Source organism: Stegodyphus dumicola, chromosome 3 (genome assembly GCF_044657685.1).
Source record: "Stegodyphus dumicola isolate Sdum_Otavi_A_Nest chromosome 3, ASM4465768v1".
NCBI classification, from domain to species: domain Eukaryota; kingdom Metazoa; phylum Arthropoda; class Arachnida; order Araneae; family Eresidae; genus Stegodyphus; species Stegodyphus dumicola.
Window position 1 is genome coordinate 185,074,471 of NC_140770.1, and position 9,663 is coordinate 185,084,133.

Consider the following 9,663-nt stretch of genomic DNA (forward strand, 5'->3'; position numbering starts at 1 on the left):
AATTGTTACGTTATTTTCTTTCTTCACGTTCCTACGGGGTTTGTATGGATTTGGAGTGAATAACGACGACACTACTTGATGAAGCATCGAAACATACTTTATTGGCCAGTATTGTCAGGACAGCTCCAAAACACGTTTACATTCGTCGATGAACTACTATAAACACGCTGACACGATCAGCGACACAGCCTCCAGGTTATCAGACTATCACGGCGGAGACAGCTTCACGGCAAAACACTAGAGTACATCTCCTGACTCTGCTTGGTTGTTCTCAGAACTCCACGTACTCTCGAGACTCTCCACGCTACAACTCACGATGCACTCGACGACACTCAGAGCACAGCTCTCGACTTTTCTGTTCAGTCGTTCCCAGAGCTCAACACGATCAACACTCTCGATGATGCACTAACCGCGATACACTAACAGACTCCTTCGGTGAACTCGACGACCCACTCGGCTGTCAACTCAATGGACTCCGCAGGGATTGACTCGCTAGACGAGACACCAACTCGATAGTGACTATCTCGCACTCTAGACGAGGCACTCTCACTCGCCCTGTTGACGAGGCACACTCTGAGACACTAACTGACTGAGGACCAGCAGGGTTTATATAGCTTTCGGCTTGTGTTCGAGAACATTCTGGGCTAAACCGGTAAGAATTCGTTCCAGAAGGTTCCCCATCAATCCATGGCATATCGTCAATTTTGTCGCCAAATGGGCGATTTCTCGCCAATTGTGGCAACCGTGCCTTTCCTTACCATTTTATGGCAACCCTAAAACTGCTTTGCGGGGAAGCCATCTTACCGCGCCTGTACATTTCGTAACAATATTTAACTAGCAGATACGCGGCCAGCCTTCGTCTGCCTTTTAAATGTACTGGGGAAATGCCTGAAGGGAACAAACACCAAACGTGAAATTTAAAAACTGCGCAGAATTTTAATCTGCAGAACAACTTCATCAAAGAAAAAAAAAAAAAAAAGAACACAATTTTTTTTTAAAAATGTATTACATATAACAAAATTACAGTGAAAGAAGCAATATCCCTTAATACAAATATTAATTATCCTAATAAATAAATTAACCACTTTCCATATGAAACTATTCAAAATGATGCGATAAAATCGAAAAGATGAAATAAAAAAATATGATTCGAATTTTGAAAAAATCGCTTCGGGGTGCACTGGTTCTTGTCTAGGTGCACCTATATACTAAATTTCATAGCCCTGGGTCTGTTAACTTACGCGCAGCACGAACGGAAGACACACAGACTTTTATTATATGTAGACACTAGAACTGGCAGAAACTAAGCACGCTACGCTAGTTACGCTAGCAAGCTGCTGCAAGGAACTATCTCTCAAGATCCAGAAAGCTTATCTTAAACACTCAAACAATTAATTTGCATTCTGGAGAAGAATACCGAAAGAAGAAGTGTAGATACAAATAATAAAAACTGATGAGTTTGAAATAACAATAAGTCTCTAAGTGAGAAAGGATTAAGGCAGAGAAATTTCATAAAATTAGTTTTAAAACTTCGAGATATGTGGTTTTGTAAATATAAAATTTAACGTTGGTTTAATTTATGAACATTGTTTATTTTATTAAACGTTAACATTTATTAAATTTCTTATGTAAATTCATTGACTCGAAAATATATTGTAAAATAAAAACATTCTTTTAAGATAATTAAAGCATAAAATTATCAAGTTGTTAAAAATATTTGCTCTACTTTCACATAAGAAAACACAAACAGTGGCGAAGTATTAAGCACTATAATTAGCTTGAAAAACAAGGTTATAAATACAAACTTCTCAAGAATTCCTTCCGAAAGTTTAACGAGGGGCAAGTGATTGCTATGTTATCTCCACCAGCAAGTGTTTTTCTATACCTGAAGTTGTTTACATTTAGAAGACACGCGTAAAATTTTGCCTCACTAAAATAAAAACCTTGCCAGGCAAACTTTCGCAAACAACACTGAAAATTATCTTCGATTTTTCTTACAAATTCTAACAATATGAGCTCAAAGCTTATCAGTCTAGCAAAATGATTCGATAAAAAATATTCAGTCGATGACAGTTACTTAGAATAGATCAGAAAATCAATATTTTGGATATAAGAAGTGCTATTTGCAGTCATCCGAGCCTCTATTTTAAAATTTATCTAAACCGCAATCAGAATCAGTTTAGCAAAGTTTAAAAATTTAGAAGTTATTTTACGGGCGAAGTAATTTATTCAAATGTAATTTATAGTAATAAAGAACAGCAAAGTCTATACTAGTTATATCAGATAAGGAAAGAATGTGCTAATGTTTGATAAAATGGATGACGTTCTTCTGTTTCAATTATCTAGGGCTATGCAAAGTTTAAAAAAAAAATGTAGCTCCCATTTATCCACTTTTAATAGCTGAAAAATGAACCTACTGCAGCGGTCTGTATGCTCGCGAACCAAAGAAGCGAATACACAGATTAAAACATAAATATTAGTTAAATTATATTTCTACTTTATTTTGATTGTCTAGTTTTGGTTTTATCTTGCAAAATTAAATATTATAATTGCTTGAAGTTAAGTGCCTAAAGTTCACGAAAGGGCATTCGGCTCGCCGCATATTTAGCGTCCTCTATGGCCCCATGACACTATTAATTTCCAGACATCCATGCCTTCTCAGGGATTCGAATCCGTGCCTTGCGACGCTAACCACTATACCGAACTGGGCGCCTAAGGATTTGTGTATTTTGTAATTTTACCTGTAATGTAGCTTCTGGCTTTTTTTTATTTTTGTTAACAAATGGGCATATTTCAATTTCTACTCTTGTCTACCGCCCATCACAAGTGAAGATATTCTACCTCACACTGTAGATTTCAGATTTTTAGTCAGAAATAAATTAATTTCTATTGTTTGTAAGTTTCAAACTAATTTTTCTATAGCAGTATTAATATCTCGACTATTTTGCTAAGCAAGAATTTTCTCTCGCCAACCTCTGGTAACCCAGCCCTAAATTTTCCCCTCCTTACAACAATGGCATTTGACTCGTCTAATTTCTCCCAAACATCGTAACCCTAGAGGCATTCCAATGCAATGGACAGAGTATGGCTTGACCATTTCCTGAGGTTCCACTTCTCAAACATATATATTTATTTTAATTCATTTCTGACATTTCTAACTTTCGTTTTGAATATATTTTGTCTTATTAAGCATTATGTCGGGAAATGACCGACATGTCATTTCCCGACATATGAAATGAAAAGTAAAGATGTGACAGGGCTGTATATCAAGAGACCTGCTGTTTGCGTGCCGCTCACTGCAGCACACAAGAGAGCGCGTTCAGCATAGTGGATATAATATGCGGCTTGGACCAGACTTAAGTGGATCACCGTGCTTTCTATGAGTTGAGATTCAGTCATCCTCTGTGTACTTTTATCTGAAGAGTGCTTGGAATACGATACTATCCCTATCTCATGAGAGATAAGGATCATAACGGTGGTGGAGGTATAATGGTTCGAGCTGGCATTACGTTGGACGACCGCACACCCCTGCATGTGTATGATAAGGGTTCCTTGACTGCTATGAGTATACAGAGAAGATCTTAGAGCCCTATGTTCGATTTTGCAGGTGCGTAATTTGTCCTGGATTCCTGTTAATGGATGACAACTTTGGTCCATATACGGCTCAGCTAGTCGAAGATTACTTGAAAGAGAGGGTATTAGCCGCATGGATTAGCCAATCAAATCTTCTGACGCTCTACAGCGTGTCTGGGACGCTCTTGGAAGGGCAATTGCCTCTCGCCTTCCCAAAGTCTCTTAATTTTGGACGTGAGTAAGAGGAAATTAGTTCAAAAACAAAATGAAAGATATTAAATAAATATTTAATTCCTTAATGAGAATCTCAGTTGAAATTCGTTCAGACATAATTCAGAAACGTCGCTCTTTTGATAATTCTTTCGCTTGCTGCTTAACAAACACCAAGGAAGTATCAACTATGCCGCTTCGTCGAGGTAGTAGTTAGCGATGCTGACTGCCGTACCAAAAAGCTTGGGTTTGAATCCCGGAGAGGGCATGGACATTTGTAAATGTATAGTGTATGTGCGCCATGGAGGCACTCAAAATATGCGACGAGCCGAAAGTCCTTTGGAGAGGTTGATGGTAGGGACAGAGGGGGGGGTTAAGACACCCTCGCACCCGTCCCCTCTAGGGTGCTTTATATCAAAACTGGGGGCGGAAGTGAATAAAATCGTACCTGTACAGTGCTCAAGGCTTAACAATGACAGGCGCAATCTTGCACTCCTTGTCACAATGAATTTCGTAGACTTGACTCTGATGTTACTGTCAAACAAGTGAGGTAAGTCGCGACAATAGCAATATCAACTATTATTTAATATTTGTTTACTATTTATCGTTTTGTTTTTCCATTAATTTACTTTAATTTCAATTTCGTTTTCCAAGTTTTTGCTTCAAATTTTTTTTTTTTAATTTAGGCCTTCCTATTAGATAGTTTACTACTCTTGGTTGCTAATTCTACATATTTTATTTCTTTATTATTTTAAATTAATTTCGGTGCATTTTGTGTGGCATTATTAGTATTTATTAAATAAATTATCTTCGATTTTTTTGTCACATAAAAAACAGCAATATCCAGCATAGTCCAAGATCGATCGGTCTGTATTCAAAGTTCCAGTTTGAAAATTTCAAAACAAATTAAATTTTGAATTAACAAATCGATTTAAAAAATGTTAGTACACAAAAATTAGCATTTTTACATACATAATATTCGGGTTTTTTTCCCCTTTACACTGTTAAGTCTTTTTTGGGGCAGTTTATTTTATAGATGTTTAAACACATATTTCACACATATTTAATTTTTCTTTGGAGTTCTCTATTGTATATGTACGTAGTACCTATACTCAAGCCGTTCGTGCTTGAGTTCTGACAGCTGTCTCTAGGAAAGGTAAAAAAAGCATTTTTGAGGCGTTCTTGGGTTGATTTTCATCCCGGTTTGGCAACAGCACTTGCAAATGTCACAGGACAAGATTCACACTTGAAACCTGTGAAAGACCCCACTCCGACTTAAACTCAATGCGATCGTTTTTGCTGCCCCTTATGTATAAACTACGTAGTATGATAAGTTTGTGAACTTTAAAGTTCAACTAACTTCTGTTTATAATTTAACTTGTGTTTATCAGTTTAACTTCTGCCTATCAGTTTAACTTCTGTCTATCAGATTTACCTAATTAGATTTTTACATTACTGAGGTTTTGCAAATTTACAGCAATGTAGAAGTCCAGTTGTGATAATAATTTCAATTCCTATTAAAAATAATAACAATGATAGTAACGAATCCAAAAAGAAAATGTGAAAATGATTCTGTCGCAAAGAAAAGCGTAAGTGGCTCGCTTTAGAATAAAAGCTGGAGGAAAACATCTTCAAGAAGTTGTAAAGATCTTAATTTTTACTAACGTTTATTTTATTTTAAAACTTGACTATCACATCTTATTTTCCACTTCCGGCCAGAATTAAATGTGTTAACTTGTTTATGCAAATTGTACTTGCTAACGCCCAAGTATTTAAGTTGTGGTTTTTGCCAAAAGTTAGAGATAGAGGGAGGAAGTGAGTCGCCTTGCCACTGCATTACACGCGAGTTTTCAATCAGCTGCTGTTTGCCTTTAAAGCCAGAGGTTTAGTCTTTAAAAACGTGTTGTAGTTTCGGCAGTTTGTGTACTACATACGTAATAATTTAAAAGGCCAGCCTTAGTGTTAGGCATTTGTAAACTAATTCAAAGTTAGCTCTTATTTAAAATTTTAGTTAGTAGTTTTAGATTTTTATGTTCAGACCACAAGTGGTTGGTCTCTGTATCGCGAAGTGCGGGAGCACCTGTAATCTTATAGAGAATAAAGGGCAAAGTTAACCCTTTCTGCTGGTGTTGTTCATTCCACACATATTTGAACGTAGCTTGAGTAAGCCCCCTGTTCCTATTCAGGACACATCATATTTTCAAAGCAAATCAAAAGACATACAAGTCCTGATAAAGTTATGTAATTTGCTAAAACAGGCTGTGAAAAAAAGGATGGAAGAGTTATCAATTCAAAACTTTAAAATATGGTTATTATTTATCAAAAGCACTTAAATGGTAAGCATGGAATAACAATTATCCATAAGAAAACGAGTTCCACTTTAAACAAATGGAGTTCAAAAGCCGTCATTAAATCTTTACGAGCCGTTCTGATTGGTACAGCTGAGAATACACTTGGCTCCTGTATCTTTCATTGGGTTCTGGTTCGAATCCCGGAGAAGGCAAGGTAGCTTGTAAGTGCATGTAGCGTCTGTGGGGCAGGGAGCAAATACAAGGCCAGCTGAAAGTCTTCTCGATTGGTTTGGTGGCACAGAAGAGTGTTAGAAAAGAAGGTTGATAGATAAGAGTGTTGCAGGATTATTAAATTGGGACGGAGCTGAGTAAAGTAGTACTGCAAACTACATGCTCAAGGCCCATATACCAACAACAGACACAATATTGCATGGTTGGAAATGTTTATGGAATGCTTGAAAACTTGTCAGAGCATATTATGCATGTTGGATCCAATATTGAACCTGGATTTACAGTTCACCAAACTTAAAACAACACTACTCGTTGCTATAAAAATACATATCAAGAAAAAAGGGTAAACAAGAAAAAATGTTCAGAAATAGATACTGCAGTTAAATAAATAAGTAATAATAATAATAATAATAATTGAATGAAATAAATTAATAATAATAATAATTAAATAAAATGGTAATAAGAAATGAATTACGAAAATAATGCATTTTAAAAAAGTAAGTCTAGTTAAAACATTCGAAATTATTAAACAGAGAAAATTTTTGTTTCTTGAAGAGGGGAGACAATCAGTTACCTTTTTTCATATGTACTCAATTCCTCAATTAGTCCAGGTTCAAACAATCCGAGATATCGGTGGAACCGATTACCCGGACTATAAGAGATGCAGTCGTGATGAAGCTTGGCATCAAAGTGCAGGCATTATACTTTTGCAGAGTGGTAAGGCAAAATCCAAATGACGGACAAGATAATTTAGCTCTTAAGTGCACATCTTTATTCCACAGCTTCAATTCAATTTTCACCATCAATCACGCTTTACTTCATATGAAATTCTTCAAATTACACATTCAATAGCGATTTAAACTAAGTACGATTGAATTTAAACTTTCTGCGTCATAACTAATTCTAACAAAAGGAAAGACAGATGGACAGAGCAGCGCAGAGTCTTGTAGCAGCGATATTAGGAAGCAGTCTGACTGAAAAATGGCGCGTACTCAGTATTTATAGTAGCGGTTACGTAATAGGCTAGCATATTCTAGAAGGTACTGGTCTGGTAGGGAGATTTTAAATTGCGGAAACTTAATTAGAGGTTGCCTGTTCGCGTAGAGCAAAGCCATCGTATTTTTTTATATTTTACGTATGTACACCAAGGTTAATAATTGGAGGATATTTAATTTAATACTATTAATATTGCTCAAAATGATGCGAAATTAATTAATTTATTAACAAAGGAATAATATATATATATTAAAAGTGGCAAACAATCTAGAATAAAGAAGGTACAAATCCAAATTCAAAGTAGTCCCACCAGCGATGAAGCGGTTAAGTCGCTGAACACTTAGTCCAACCTGGGTTCTCTTTAAGTTAACGGGCTGCCTGCCTGGGTGCTTTCATATTTTTCCTCGTGCGTAACTTGTAAAACATTCAGTTTCTCTTAGAAAGTTTTCTACGAAGGCATCCCTTCCTTTAGGTAGGTGAGCGGTAAAGTCGCTGTACATTGGTAGCTGGGTTCGACGTTCGAATCAGGCCGACGAGCTTGCTGGGTGCTTTCGTGATTTCACCATGTGTAACGTGTATACGAGCCAGTTTCCCTTAGAAAGTCCTCCACGAAGGCATCTCTCTCTTTACGCAGACAGCCCTTGAGGCTTTGCCGTAATCACATAAACCAAACCAAACCTTTAGGTAGATAGCTCTCGAGAGCTTTCTGTTAATCAAATAAACCAAACCAAAGTCAAAATTTTGATTTGAGTCTTCATATTCGGCCTGATAGACGCATACTGTATCTTAGTCTTATACAGGGTGGTCATAAAAGAACTTTCTCTAGCTACGTACGAATCCCTAGCCTCCCTATCTACTCAACTAAGCGAAATAAAATTTCAGATAGTGTTATTTCAATTGTGATTTCTCTTGAGATTGTGATGATTTAAAACAACAGAGCTCTCACGGTTACGTACAATAGAAATATTTGGAAATTTTCGAAGGCAACACCTCAAAACAGCCAGCAATAATTTTAAGCTTTATTAATAATCTAATCAAGTAGGACTGAAAGTGAAACTAACCCATTCTGAATTCAAATTTCGTCCTGAACACAACGCATTTCGCTACTGCTGCTTGGACTAACTAGACTGCCGCTGGGCAGCTCTCTCCTTACCGCAAAAGTATAAAAATTGTAAATGTTCTGAAACATATACGATTAATGTGCCTGCAAAATATTTAAGTGCAGTAAAAAGAAAATCTGCTACTGCTGCATCTTCTTGCATTTTTACAACTTCGAAGTTTATTCTTTATTACGGATTTTCTATATGTCTTTCCAACATCGATTACAATCGCAGCCAACATTCCCAAATAATCATAAGGAACTGTAACAGATTTGGTAGAAAGGTAGTTCTAACGGAATTGGACATGGTTTATTGTGTACATAGCATGGAGACACTTGCAGACAGACGCAGCCGTAGATTTAGCATAACTTTATTACTCGATAATAGCATAATTTTATCACTTAAATAACATAATTTTTATTGCATAATATAATTTTATTACTGGATTAATTTTTCCACGATTCTCTAAATTCATAAACCGAGTTCCACATCCTCATGAGAGCAATCTGTACGCAATCTTCATATTATTCTTTGAAATTTATATCTTAAGACACACTATGAATGATGGAAAGAGAGGTAAGGGACATCATTCTAGCACACCTGCAAGCAAAGCAGAAGAATGATTACGCATTCAGCAGAAGCTTGACAAAGTGTTAAATGTTCCAGTGCTTTAACTGAAATCTTGGTCTCTGATTGGATTAAAAAATGTCTGCATTGTCGGTTATGTAAGACCTAACGATGCGAATTAATTTTGAAATGACGTTATTTAGAATGATATGTTTTAAATAGTTTCTATTTTTAGAACAGTAAAAGGGAAGTATCCAAATTAAAATTAAGAATAAAGGGGCTATTGCTATTTAAAATTAAAAGTTTACATAGTTTTGTCTTGCATTCACTGTAAAACGTGATTTTGGAGCTGTCCTGATTAATATTGGCTGAAAAACGTATGTTTCGATACTTCATCAAGTGTCATTGTTATTCACTCCAAATCCGTACGAGTAACGTACGTAACGTGGAGAAGAAAGAAAAAAACGTAACAATATATACATATATATATATATAAGTCTACTTGATCTGCCTAAACTCTTCCCTGATATGCTCAGTATCATGACTCTTGACAAATGGAAAACCTACCTAAAATGCACACTTTTTCATAACTACATCAAGTTTCAAAATCAACTTTTTAAACAAGTCAGAGGATTGCCAATGGGCTTACATTCCAGCACCTCGATCTGTAATATCTTTTTATTTGTCAAAGAATT